Source organism: Sapajus apella, unplaced genomic scaffold, assembly GCF_009761245.1.
Source record: "Sapajus apella isolate SASKATOON/1434 unplaced genomic scaffold, GSC_monkey_1.0 scaffold63, whole genome shotgun sequence".
Taxonomy (NCBI): domain Eukaryota; kingdom Metazoa; phylum Chordata; class Mammalia; order Primates; family Cebidae; genus Sapajus; species Sapajus apella.
Genome location: NW_022437003.1, coordinates 7001361 through 7012493, shown reverse-complemented (window position 1 = coordinate 7012493; position 11133 = coordinate 7001361). Strand labels below are relative to the sequence as shown.

Here is an 11133-nt window from a genome sequence, read left to right as displayed (position 1 = left end):
AGCCTGGGCAACATAAAGAAACCCTGTCTCTACAAAAAATAAGAAATTAGCCAGGCAGGTTGGCATGTGTCTGTGGTCACAGCTACTTGGGAGGCTGAAGCAGGAGGACTGCTAGAAAGCCGAGGTCAAGGCTGCAGTGAGCCACGATTATGTACCACTGCACTCCAGCCTGAGCAACAAAGTGAGACTCAGACTCAAAAAAAAAAAAAAAAAAAAAAAGAGAGAGAGAGAGAGGAGGGAGGGAAGGAAGGAAAGGAGGAAAGAAGTTCATACAGAATTTAATCAATGACCTCTCTGTCTCATTTTCTCCTCCCTCATTCTCTGCCAGATCATGAAAGCCTGGAGTGCCTAAGAAATTTCATGTTTATTGTGAAGGCAATGGGAACTGAATGAAGCGTTTGGATTTGGAGCCAGGGATTGACATATTTAGAGCATTGATTCAGGGTAATTAATTTGGCAACACTGTATCTGTCCCGAAGGCTATTGTACTCATCCAGATGAGAGGGGATGATAGCGTGAACAAAGCCAATGATAGCGCAAATGAAGCAGAAGGAGCAGATGCAGGACTTACTGCAGTGAGAAAAGTGGAACAGTTTAGCAACCAATGGGATGTGAGAATTGAGGGAGGCAAAGGATTGCAAGTGACTGAGAAAGGGACTGGGAGGATGATGGCCCATAACACCATGAATGGATGAGAAGAAGAATAGGTCTTAAGGTGAAAGGGCATGATTCTTTTGGCATTGCAGGTTAAAAAAAAATAGTTCCTGGCCAGGCACGGTGGCTCATGCCTGTAATCCCAGCACTTTGGGAGGCTGAGGCAGGCAGATTATGAGGTCAAGAGATCAAGACCATCCTGGCCAACATGGAGAAACCCCGTCTCTACTAAAAATACAAAAATTAATTGGGTGTGGTGGTGCATGCCTGCAGTCCCAGCTACTAGGGAGGCTAAGGCAGGAGAATCGCTTGAACTGGGAGGTGGAGGTTGCAGTGAGCTGAGATCACGCCATTGCACTCCAGCCTGGCACCTGGTGACAGAACAAGATTCTTGTCTCAAAAATATATATACATAGTTCCTACTGGTTCTTTGCAGAGTGCCTCTTCTTTCTGCTTTCCCAACCCTCTCCAACTTTACAGTTGCAGATTAGTCCTCACCTCTTCTATGAAGAATTTAGTAGGCCAGGCATGGTGGCTCATACCTGTAATCTCAGCACTTTGAGAGACCAAGGCAGGTGGATCACTTGAGTCCAGGTGTTTGAGACCAGCCTGGCCAACACAGTGAATCTCTCTGTCTCTACTAAAAATGTAAAAAATTATCTGGGTGTGGTGGCACATGCCTGTATTCCCAGCTACTTGGGAAGCTGAGGCATAAGTTGAGGCATAAGAATTATTTCAACCTGGGAGACAGAGGTTGCAGTGAGCCAAGATTATGCCACTGCACTCCAGCCTGGGTGACAGAGTAAGACTCTGCCTCAAAAAAGAAAAAAAAAAAAGAAAAATTTACTAAACAACTCTTTTCTTTTTCAAAACAGTTTAGCCCTACATCATTAGGACTTACATTTTTTTAGAGTTTGGAGGTGACTTTGGGAGTCCTGTGAACCTTTTTCCAACAGCCCCCAAAGTGGCCACCCGTTCTCTGCTTGAATTCTGGTGACAGAGTGCTCAAATTTGAAGAGAAGCTGAACTCAGCCAGGGGACTTACCAAGTTCTTTGCTTAGGAAAGGCCTCCATGAAGAATCAGATTTGCATCCCCAGGGCATTCCACCTATTGACAGAAGTGCTCCTCGTGCTTCCCACTCCAAATCTAACTCCTTTTTTTTAAATCTTTTTTTTTTTTTTTGATGGAGTCTTGTGATATCACCCAGGCTAGAGTGCAATGGCGCAACCTCAGCTCATTGCAAACTCCACCTCCCGGGTTCAAGTGATTCTCCTGCCTCAGCCTCCCAAGTAACTGGGATTACAGGAGTGCACCACTACGCCTAGTAAATTTTTTGTATTTTTAGTAGAGAAAGGTCGCCATGTTGGGCAGGCTGTTCTCAAACGCCTGATCTCGTGATCCACCTGCCTTGGCCTCCCAAAGTGCTGGAATTACAGGAATGTCCCTCCTGGTCCAATGAGCTGTATCCAGCAGGTTACAGTCCTATAGCACAAACATGGCTGCCGGAAGCCTGGGTGGCAAGAGGTGGCGTGCCAGGGAACAAGGAACAGCAGTTCTCAGAAGAAGTAGGCTGTTGTGTGTCAGGCATATCTTCAAAAATTGTCCACTACAACCTGTGTGGCAGGAGTTCAGATTCCCATTTGTTACTCATGAATCAGTTGAAGATTAAGGGTGTTAAACAACTTGTTTCAGGCTACATGTAAGTGTGAGAGGTAAGATTCAAACACAGCCTAACCAATTCCTCAGCCTCGCTTTATTATAACTTGCTGTCAGGGGAGGGTGGCCAGGGCAGTTTAAGGAATGCGTTATGTGGCAGATTGTTTTTTCCAAAAAGGACTCCCGCCCCACATGCTCTTCTTAAAATATAACTTTGATATTTCCACTATTGAGATAAAGGGTCTATGGTCCTCCCTTTGAATCTGGGATGCCTTGTGACCAGGCCAGAAGTGATGCTATAGGACTTCTGGGATTAGGCCATAGGATATTATATAGCTTCCATAGGTACTCTTGAAATACTCACTCTTGAAACCCAGCCACCAGGCTGGAAGGAAGCCCAAGCCTACCCCTGCAGAAAGACCATGCAGAGAAATCTTGAGACAACTGAGAGACAGAGATAGAGATAGAGATGATGATGATGAGAGAGAGAGAGAGAGAGAGGCCTGGCGAGCTCCATCTCTCCAGCCCCACACTCTCCCAGCTCCAGCCACCATCTGACCGAGATCTCATGAAAGAACCACAGTTAGAACTTCCCACAGAGCCCTTTTCACATTCTTGACCCACAGAAACAAGGAGAGATGATATGATTGTTGTATTTAAAATTTTTATTTTAATTAATTTATTTTTGAGACAGAGTTTCACTCTGTTTCCCAGGCTGGAGTGCAGCGATGCAGTGTCAGCTCACTGAAACCTCGACCTCCCAGGTTCAACTGATTCACCCGCCTCAGCCTCCTGAGTATCTGGGACTACAGGCACACACCGCTAGACTGTTGTTTTAAGCCACTACATTTTGGGGGATGGGATTTACTACAACAGTAGCCAGAACAGCATGGTCTGGGGGAATGGAAGTCTTCAGAAGGACATGAGAGCCAGCCTCAAGTACCCGAGGGGCTTCAGTAGAGCAGAAGTTAGATTTGGAGGCTGGGAGTGGTGGCCTGCCTTGCTGTGCCAACCACACTTAGATTAGAATCTGGTACTTGGTAAGGATTAAATAAGCATCCAATGGTATCACCATCACCATCATCATCACTACATTTGTTATTTGCTGATCCAGAACTCCCTTCATTGAGCATAAGTTACCCAATATTATTCAGTAGATGTGACCCTATCATATTTCTTAAGTGCCCAAGGCATGCCTCAACATGAAATGAAAAGCGGTCCTTAAAATAATCTCCACGAGAATAAGCCTCCCTCAACATATCAGTGTCCAATTAGATCTCCCCGGAGCCCCTTAGAAGTACAAATTACTGGCCGGTGCAGTGGCTCACACCTGTAATCCCAGCACTTTGGGAGGCCAAGGCAGGCAGATCACATGAAGGTGATCAAGATCAGCCTGACCAACAAGGTGAAACCCCATCTCAACTAAAAATTCAAAAATTAGTTGGGCATGGTGGCGCATGCCTGTAGTCCCTGCTACTTGGGAGGCTGAGGCAGGAGAATGGCTTGAACCTGGGAGGCAGAGGTTGCAGTGAGCTGAGATTGCACCATTGCACTCCAGCCTGGGCAACAAGAGGGAAACTCCATCTTAAAATAAATAATATATATATAAAAGAAGCACTATTTACCCAATTGGGGCCACAGATGGAACCTCTTGTCCTGATGCAATTGGCTCTTCAGGCTAATTTACTAGGAAGGGGGTGAACACCAAAAAGAAGGCACCAGAAGGCTATTGAGGAGATTTGGGGAATTCCAAACCTCACACTTTGTCAAATAAAAATTTGCCAACTAAAAAGTAGTTGTCAGGCGCGGTGGCTCACACCTGTAATCCTAGCACTTTGGGAGGCCGAGGCTGTCAGATCACCTGAGGTCAGGAGTTCACGACCAGCCTGCCCAACGTGGAGAAACCTCGTCTCTACTAAAAATACAAAATTAGCTGGGCGTGGTGGTGCATGCCTGTAATCCCAGCTATTTGGGAGGCTGAGGCAGGAGAATCACTTGAACCTGGGAGGTGGAGGTTGCAGTGAGCTGAGATCACGCCATTGCAGTCCAGCCTGGGCAACAAGAGTAAAACTCCATTAAAAAAAAAAAATTAAAGTGAACACAGAGGAAAGCAGAACAGAGAATATGGAGAAAGATTTATGAATGACACTATGAGATTCTGATTCCTTGGCCTGTTCACTTGTGTGAGCTAAATTCCTTTTCTTCTTTATTAAAAGAAGATTGATTGATTCGTTACTAATTGTAACTAAAAAACAGCCTATTTAATAGTACTGAAAATGACTATTCGTGAAATTTAGGGAATTGATATTGACTAGCAAACCATGTTAAGGAAAAAAAAAATTAAGTAGTTATTCATCTAAGAAGGAGTTACAGACTGTAGACCAGGAATTTTAACTGGTCGGACCTCTTCAGGAGAATCTGGAACTTTCCAATTCACCTATGTTTGTGATTTTTTTCTTTTCCCTGCTTATTTAACTAAAGTGATCAGAAAAAGAAGAAAAAAGAAAAAGCTAAGAGGATTTGAGGACTTTTCTACCATGACAACAGGGAAGTTTGGGATGCTGGACAGTGTCCCATTTTGGAGTCAGCGAGGAGAAGCTGAGTGTGGGCCCACTGCATATAGTTAAAGGCCCATCAAAGAGCTGGCCCAGCCTGGCTAGAGACCCTGGACTGGGGCTGAGCTATGGAAAGATGGGTAAGGCTTCCTTGACAGAGCACTCTGGCCCAGCCATCAGCCATCCCTACAACAGATCACCAGATGCCAACGAATACAGCCACGCATACTAGTCACTAAGACGGCCCTGGTCTGTGCTCCTTTGTCAGTAAGAGCTCGTTAGCATAGCTTTCCTCTAGAAACTGGAAACACCATGGGTTCTGAGGAACTGGCAGACAACTGATCGATAACAAACATCCCAATGACTCTGGAATCATCTCATTTCAGATGTAAGACTAAGTTCCAAAACTATTTCAGTCAGAAGTAGCAAATCAGGCTGCCAGGCTGATCTAAAAATTGCTAATGTCTTAAGTCTGCAGAGAATCAAAGGATAATCATAGAACAGGCAAACACTTTTAAATAAGAGGCTTCCTATAAATCTAGTTTAACAAGCGCATGAGTCAGCCTAGGCTAAGTTATGACATGGTGACCAACAACCCTTGAATTTCAGCAACTTACGAAAAGCTATATGCCCTACATGCATGGCTTGTCCATAACAGCCTGCTTGCTTCTGGTTCTGCTTCTATCATTTTCTTTCTGAGTCCCAGGCTGACAAAACAGCCTCTGCTGAGACAACACTGGTTTTGTAACAGAAGGAAAGGAGAAGGTGGCAGACCACACAATAGCTCCTCAAGTTTTGCTCAGAAATGGTACACATCCCTTCTCAGTTTTCACTGGACAAAGCAAATCACGTGGTCTTGCCAAGCATCAATGGGACAGAGACAAAGAATTCTCCCCCAGGGAGGGACTGCAAACCATCTATCACAAGAAAATTTATATTTCACAACAGTTAACAGTAGATAACTTTTATTAAACACTGACTACTTACCAAGAATTGTTCTATTACTTAATCTTCACAATAATCCTAAGAGGTACACACTATTATTGTCATCCTTTATTATAACTGACTGGTAAAAAGTAAAGAGACATTATAAGCAACTTGCCCAAGGTCACATACCTGGGAAGTGACGGCCTTGGGATCTAAATGCAGGTCTTCAAAAACCACGGCTCTCACTTCTGCACTGTGACTGCTTTAGATGTGCTTTCCGAAATAAAGCTGCCAACCCACGTAATCGTAACATGCATGTGAGTGGTTTTTCTAAGGGTGATAATGGATTTGCCTTGACTCATTTATATTTTTCTGGCACAAAAAAATATAAGCAATATAAACAATACTAGGTTAGTATTATGCTTTACAGTTCAATGCAATATGTATTCTCCACAAAAGAGTTACAAAATTTATGGGAGATAGAAAAGGTGATAATCCTTTTGACAGAAATAAGGGGTAGGCCAGGCACGGTGGCTCATGCCTATAACCTCAGCACTTTGGGTGGCTGAGGCAGGTGGATCATCACCTGAGGTCAGGAGTTCAAGATCAGCCTGACCAACTTGGCAAAACCCCGCCTCTACTAAAAATACAAAAATGAGCTGAGCAAGGTGGTGTGCACCTGAGTCCCAGATGCTTGGGAGACTGAGGCAGAAGAATCACTTGAACCTGGGAGGTGGAAGTTGCAGTGAGCCAAGACTGCTCCACCACATTCAAGCCTGGGTGACAGAGTGAGATTCTACCTCAAAAAAAGAAGTAAGGGGTAAAGGAAATTGGGCTCAGAGTGGCAAAGTAGGAAAAGCAGACTTTGACGTCAGACCCACTGTGGTTTGTTTTCCAGCCTCTGTAACTTTTTTTTTTTTTTTTGAGGAAGGGTCTCACTGTGTTGCCCAGGTTGGAATACAGTGGCACGATCTTGGCTCACTGCAACCTCTGCCTCCCAGGCTCAAGTGATCCTCCCACTTCAGCCTCCTGAGTACCTGAGACTACAGGTGCGTGCCACTATGCCCAGCTAATTTTTGTATTTTTTTGGAGAGATGGAGTTTTGTCATGTTGGCTGGTCTTGAACCCCTGAACTCAAGTCATCCACCCACCTTGCCCTTCCAAAGTGCTGAGATTACAGACGTGAGCCACAGCACCCAGCCCAGCCTCTGTAAGTTACTTTCTGTGTCTACCTTAGACATGCAAGCCTTGGATCTCTTGCATGTAAGGTGGGTGTCATAATACCCATTTCACATGGTTCTTGTGAGGATTGAATGAGATAATGTATGTAGAATGCCCAGTGTGGTGACTGGCACGTAGACAACAGACATTCAACAAATGGTAGTTGTTATTCTTACTGTTGTAGCTCTTGTTATTGAGGAAAGGATAGATTTTTTTTTTTTTTTTTTGAGTCAGAGTCTTGCTCTGTCTCCCAGGCTGGAGTGCAGTGGCACCATCTCGGCTCACTGCAACCTCCGTCTCCCAGGTTCAAGTGATTCTCCTGCCACCACGCCCAGCTAGTTTTTGAATTTTTAGTACAGACAGGGTTTCACCATCTTGGCCAGGCTTGTCTTTAACTCCTGACTTCATGATCTGCCTGCCTGGGCCTCCCAAAGTGCTGGAATTATAGGCCTGAGCCACCATGCCCAGTCGTCCAGCTGAAAGGATAGAATTTCAATATGAATAGCTGTGGAAGGGCAGAGACCAGCTGGGACTACGCATGTGGGCAGGTAAACAATGAAAGGCTGTGCTTTAGGAATCTAATCAAGTATTGGATACAAGAGGGTTGACCCCAGAGAAATTAGACATTGAAAATGATTTGGGAATGGACCATCCAAGCTAGAAGTGAAAAGGGTGGGAAGCAGGAGAACAGCAGGGACAATGGTGAGGAAGAGAAGGTTCAGGACACATCTCTGGATGGAGATAGTGGTCTGTGCTCTAGGTTGTCAGAGCCCTCTTCCCTTGTCCTCTTCTGAGCAAGACAAGCAGCTGATCAGCATAGAGTCCATGGTCTCTAGCAATGCACAGACCCATAAGGCAGCCTCGTAAGCACAGTAACCTCTCCAGGGTCCCACACCTGGCTGACCATCCTTTGGGACCAGCTAAAGCACAGATTCCAGAGTCTTCCCTCAGGCAGAGGTTTAGGATGTCTGGGCTGGCCGGATTTAGAAGTAGCTCATGCCTGGACTGGCATTTAGAAATAGCTCAACTAGGCTCCAGCCCACAATGTGACAGAAGAGGGATTGTCCCTGGCTGTTGTATAACCTTGGAATCATTAACTAGCCAAAACTAAAACAAAGTGAGAAGAAAGAAGAAGGCCAAAATGAAACACAGGCCTTTCCTGAGGGATTTATCCATATATGAAAACTTCGGATTGGAAATGGTAAGATCTCAGTTAGCTGCTCCTAAGGAGTGCAGGGGACCAAGTGAACTTCAGCTTTTATCTGCAGACATCACGGGTAGAAAGTGGATAAGCTCCTCTACCCAACTGCCAGTGAATCCACTGGTTTATCAAATGTGTACTGAGTGGTAGCATCTGAGGTACTGTAAGAGTTGCTGGGAATTCAGGAATGGCACTTTCTTTGTCTTCAAGGGGTTCCCCGGCAAGGGAGGACAGCCAGTTGCAATCTGGAGTGGGACATACTCAGTCAGTTGTGTGAACCAGTTTGGTGGGAAGTGACAACTCCCATCTTGAGGGAGATTTCGAATGGGAAAGGTCATTCGAACTGGATCCTAAAGGTTGAGGGCAGTTTGCCAAGCAGAGAAAAAGAATGCCCTAATCAGGTATCACTGGGTTGCAAGACACCGACAAACCTCAAACTAGCTGAAGCAAAAAGAGAAGTACATTGGAAGAACCCATCCTTGAGAAGTTACCACAGCTCATGAAGGGCTGTAGCCAGAAAGTTGGGGATTTAAATTACTGCCTTCTTCCTTTTCAGCTCTGTGGTCCTTCCTCCAATTCTCCCTGTGTTTAATTTCTTCTTCTTCTCTCACTACATACGAGTTTTGTTGTCTTTCTCTGTACCTATAATGCAAAATGACCACCGCAGACCCCTTTGCATATATCCTTCTTGTTCCATGTCCCAGTGATAGCCAACCAAGCAGAGGTTAGCTATCACTGTCTTGTCTTCCAAGTGAATACAGGTTCCGTTAAAGTCAAAACTTCTTGGGGGTGGAGAAGGAATTCCTGATAAAGAGAAGAGAAACAGAGGAATCAGAAGAGTTGACAGACTGGCTGGGTGACATGGCTAACACCTGCAATCCCAGCACTTTGGGAGGTGGAGGTGGGCAGATCACCTGAGATTAGGTGTTCGAGACCAGCCTGGCCAACATGGTAAAACCCTGTCTCTACTAAAAATACGAAAAATTAGCCAGGTGTGGTGGTGAGCAGCTGTAATACCAGCTACTCAAGAGGCTGAGGCAGGAGAATCGCTTGAACCAGGGAGGCAGTGATTGCAGTGAGCCAAGATCAAGCTGTTGCGTTTCAACCTGGGCAACAGAGTAAGGCTCTGCCTAAAAAAAAAAAAAAAAAAAAAATTAAAAATTGTTGACAGACTAAAGAAAAGGCTGGGTCAACTGAGCACATGGGATGAGCATACAGGGGAGAGACAGTGGTCAGCATACAGAGGAGGGAGAGAGTCACAGGTTGTGGCAAACTGAGGAAAGGAGAGAATTTGGTATTTTCAGGTGTTGTGTGTGGTGGGAGTTGTTAGTTAACTTCCTCAGGCCATCACACTTTCTCTGTGGCTGTGGTTCGTTCAGAAAGGATATTTTCTTTCATTGGGCAGAAAAATAGATACGGACTGCATCTCCACACAACCTCCGAGCATGAGATCCTTCAGCCTCCTGCTCCTGTGATCCTACCTGCTGTTTCCCTCCCAGATGGGAAGCATGTCTAATCAACGAGGGGAAGTGGCCAAAGGAGGAAGCGGGAGTGTGTGGGTCCAGTGTGGAGGAGACAAAGGCTGGGCTGCTGTTGCACACCTTCAGCACACTTTCTAAGTGTTGGCGGCTGCGGGGCTGTAGTCTGGGTCTGGAAAGTTGGGAATTCAAGTGACTGCCTTCCTTTCCTGCCTTCTTTTCTCTTCAGCTAGTTTGAGTTTTTCTGTTTCTTACAACCCAGTGATTCCTGATTAAGGTGTTCTCTTTCCCTGCTTGGCAAACAACTCCGTGAATCTTTTGGATCCAGCCTGAATGTCCTCTCCAACATGATGTCTCTCTCAGGATAGGAATTGACACTTCCCACCAAACTGGTTCACACAGCTGTGAGAGTGTGTGGAGTGAGCACCATCAATGACACAGAAAGGATGATGTAGAAAGCATGGGGGCAGGGAACGGGGATTCTCTTGAACTATCTTGTCACCTATGAGTCACAAACAAAATGTTCTGCCCCCAGATGCAGAAGGTTGCAGCACCTTAATGAAACGGAAGGAAAGGACAAATGGCCCCAGGGAAAGTCTTGGGCTAGAAAAGCCTGTCTTTGATGCTGTTTTCTGGCCACTTTGGACACCCTGCTGCCCTGTCTCTTCCTTCTTCAGGGACTCTTGTCTGCTTCTAGACTTGTGAGTAACATATGCCATGACACCCTCACACAGTTCAAGTTATCAAATAGTGTAGAAAAATTTGTAAAATTATCAGCTATTGTTCATCCTTTTCTCCCTCCTGTCCTTGCCCTCTGGAGCAAGCACTTTTAGAAAAAGTTTCCTTAACTTTATTTATTTTAGAAATGAACTCTTGCTATGTTGCCCAGGACGGTCTCTAAGTCCTAGCTTCAAGCAGTCCTCCCTAAGTGGTGAGATTACAGGCATGAGCCACCATGCCTCGTCTGGAGCAACCACTTTTAACTTTACATACCTGCTCTCTGTGTGACCCTGGGTAAATTACACATATTCTCTATACCTTAAGACTCCTCATCCACAAAATGTCACTAATAATACAACTCCTTTACAGTTTAATTACTATTATCTCATTTATGGAATGAGATAATCTCCTAATTCTCCAGAGAAACAAAATAGGATATAGAGAGATTTATTATAAGGAATTGGTTCACACACATATGGAGGCTGGAAAATGCCATGGTCTGCCATCTGCAAGCTAGAGACTCTGGAAAACTGGTGGTTTAATTATAGTCCAAGTCTGAAGGTCTGAGAACCAGTAGCATTGCCTTCTCCAGTCCGAAGGCAGGAGAAGACTGTTGTCGCAGCTTAAGCAGGCAGGATGAATGGATTCAGCCTTCCTCTGCCTTTTTTTTTTTTTTTTTTTTTTTTTACAAAGTGTTTTTCTTTTGTCCCTGGCCTGGGG

General features: G+C 45.1%; 1 long non-coding RNA gene across 1 annotated transcript in view; it reads left to right on the top strand.

Moving 5' to 3' along the window:
• Nucleotides 1-6957: 6957 nt before the first annotated feature.
• LOC116529744 overlaps nucleotides 6958-11133 on the top strand; it is an 84107-nt gene continuing 79931 nt past the window's right edge. The window contains exon 1 of the long non-coding RNA XR_004259650.1: nucleotides 6958-7061. This is a non-coding gene — a long non-coding RNA (uncharacterized LOC116529744). The remainder of the gene's footprint in view (nucleotides 7062-11133) is intronic.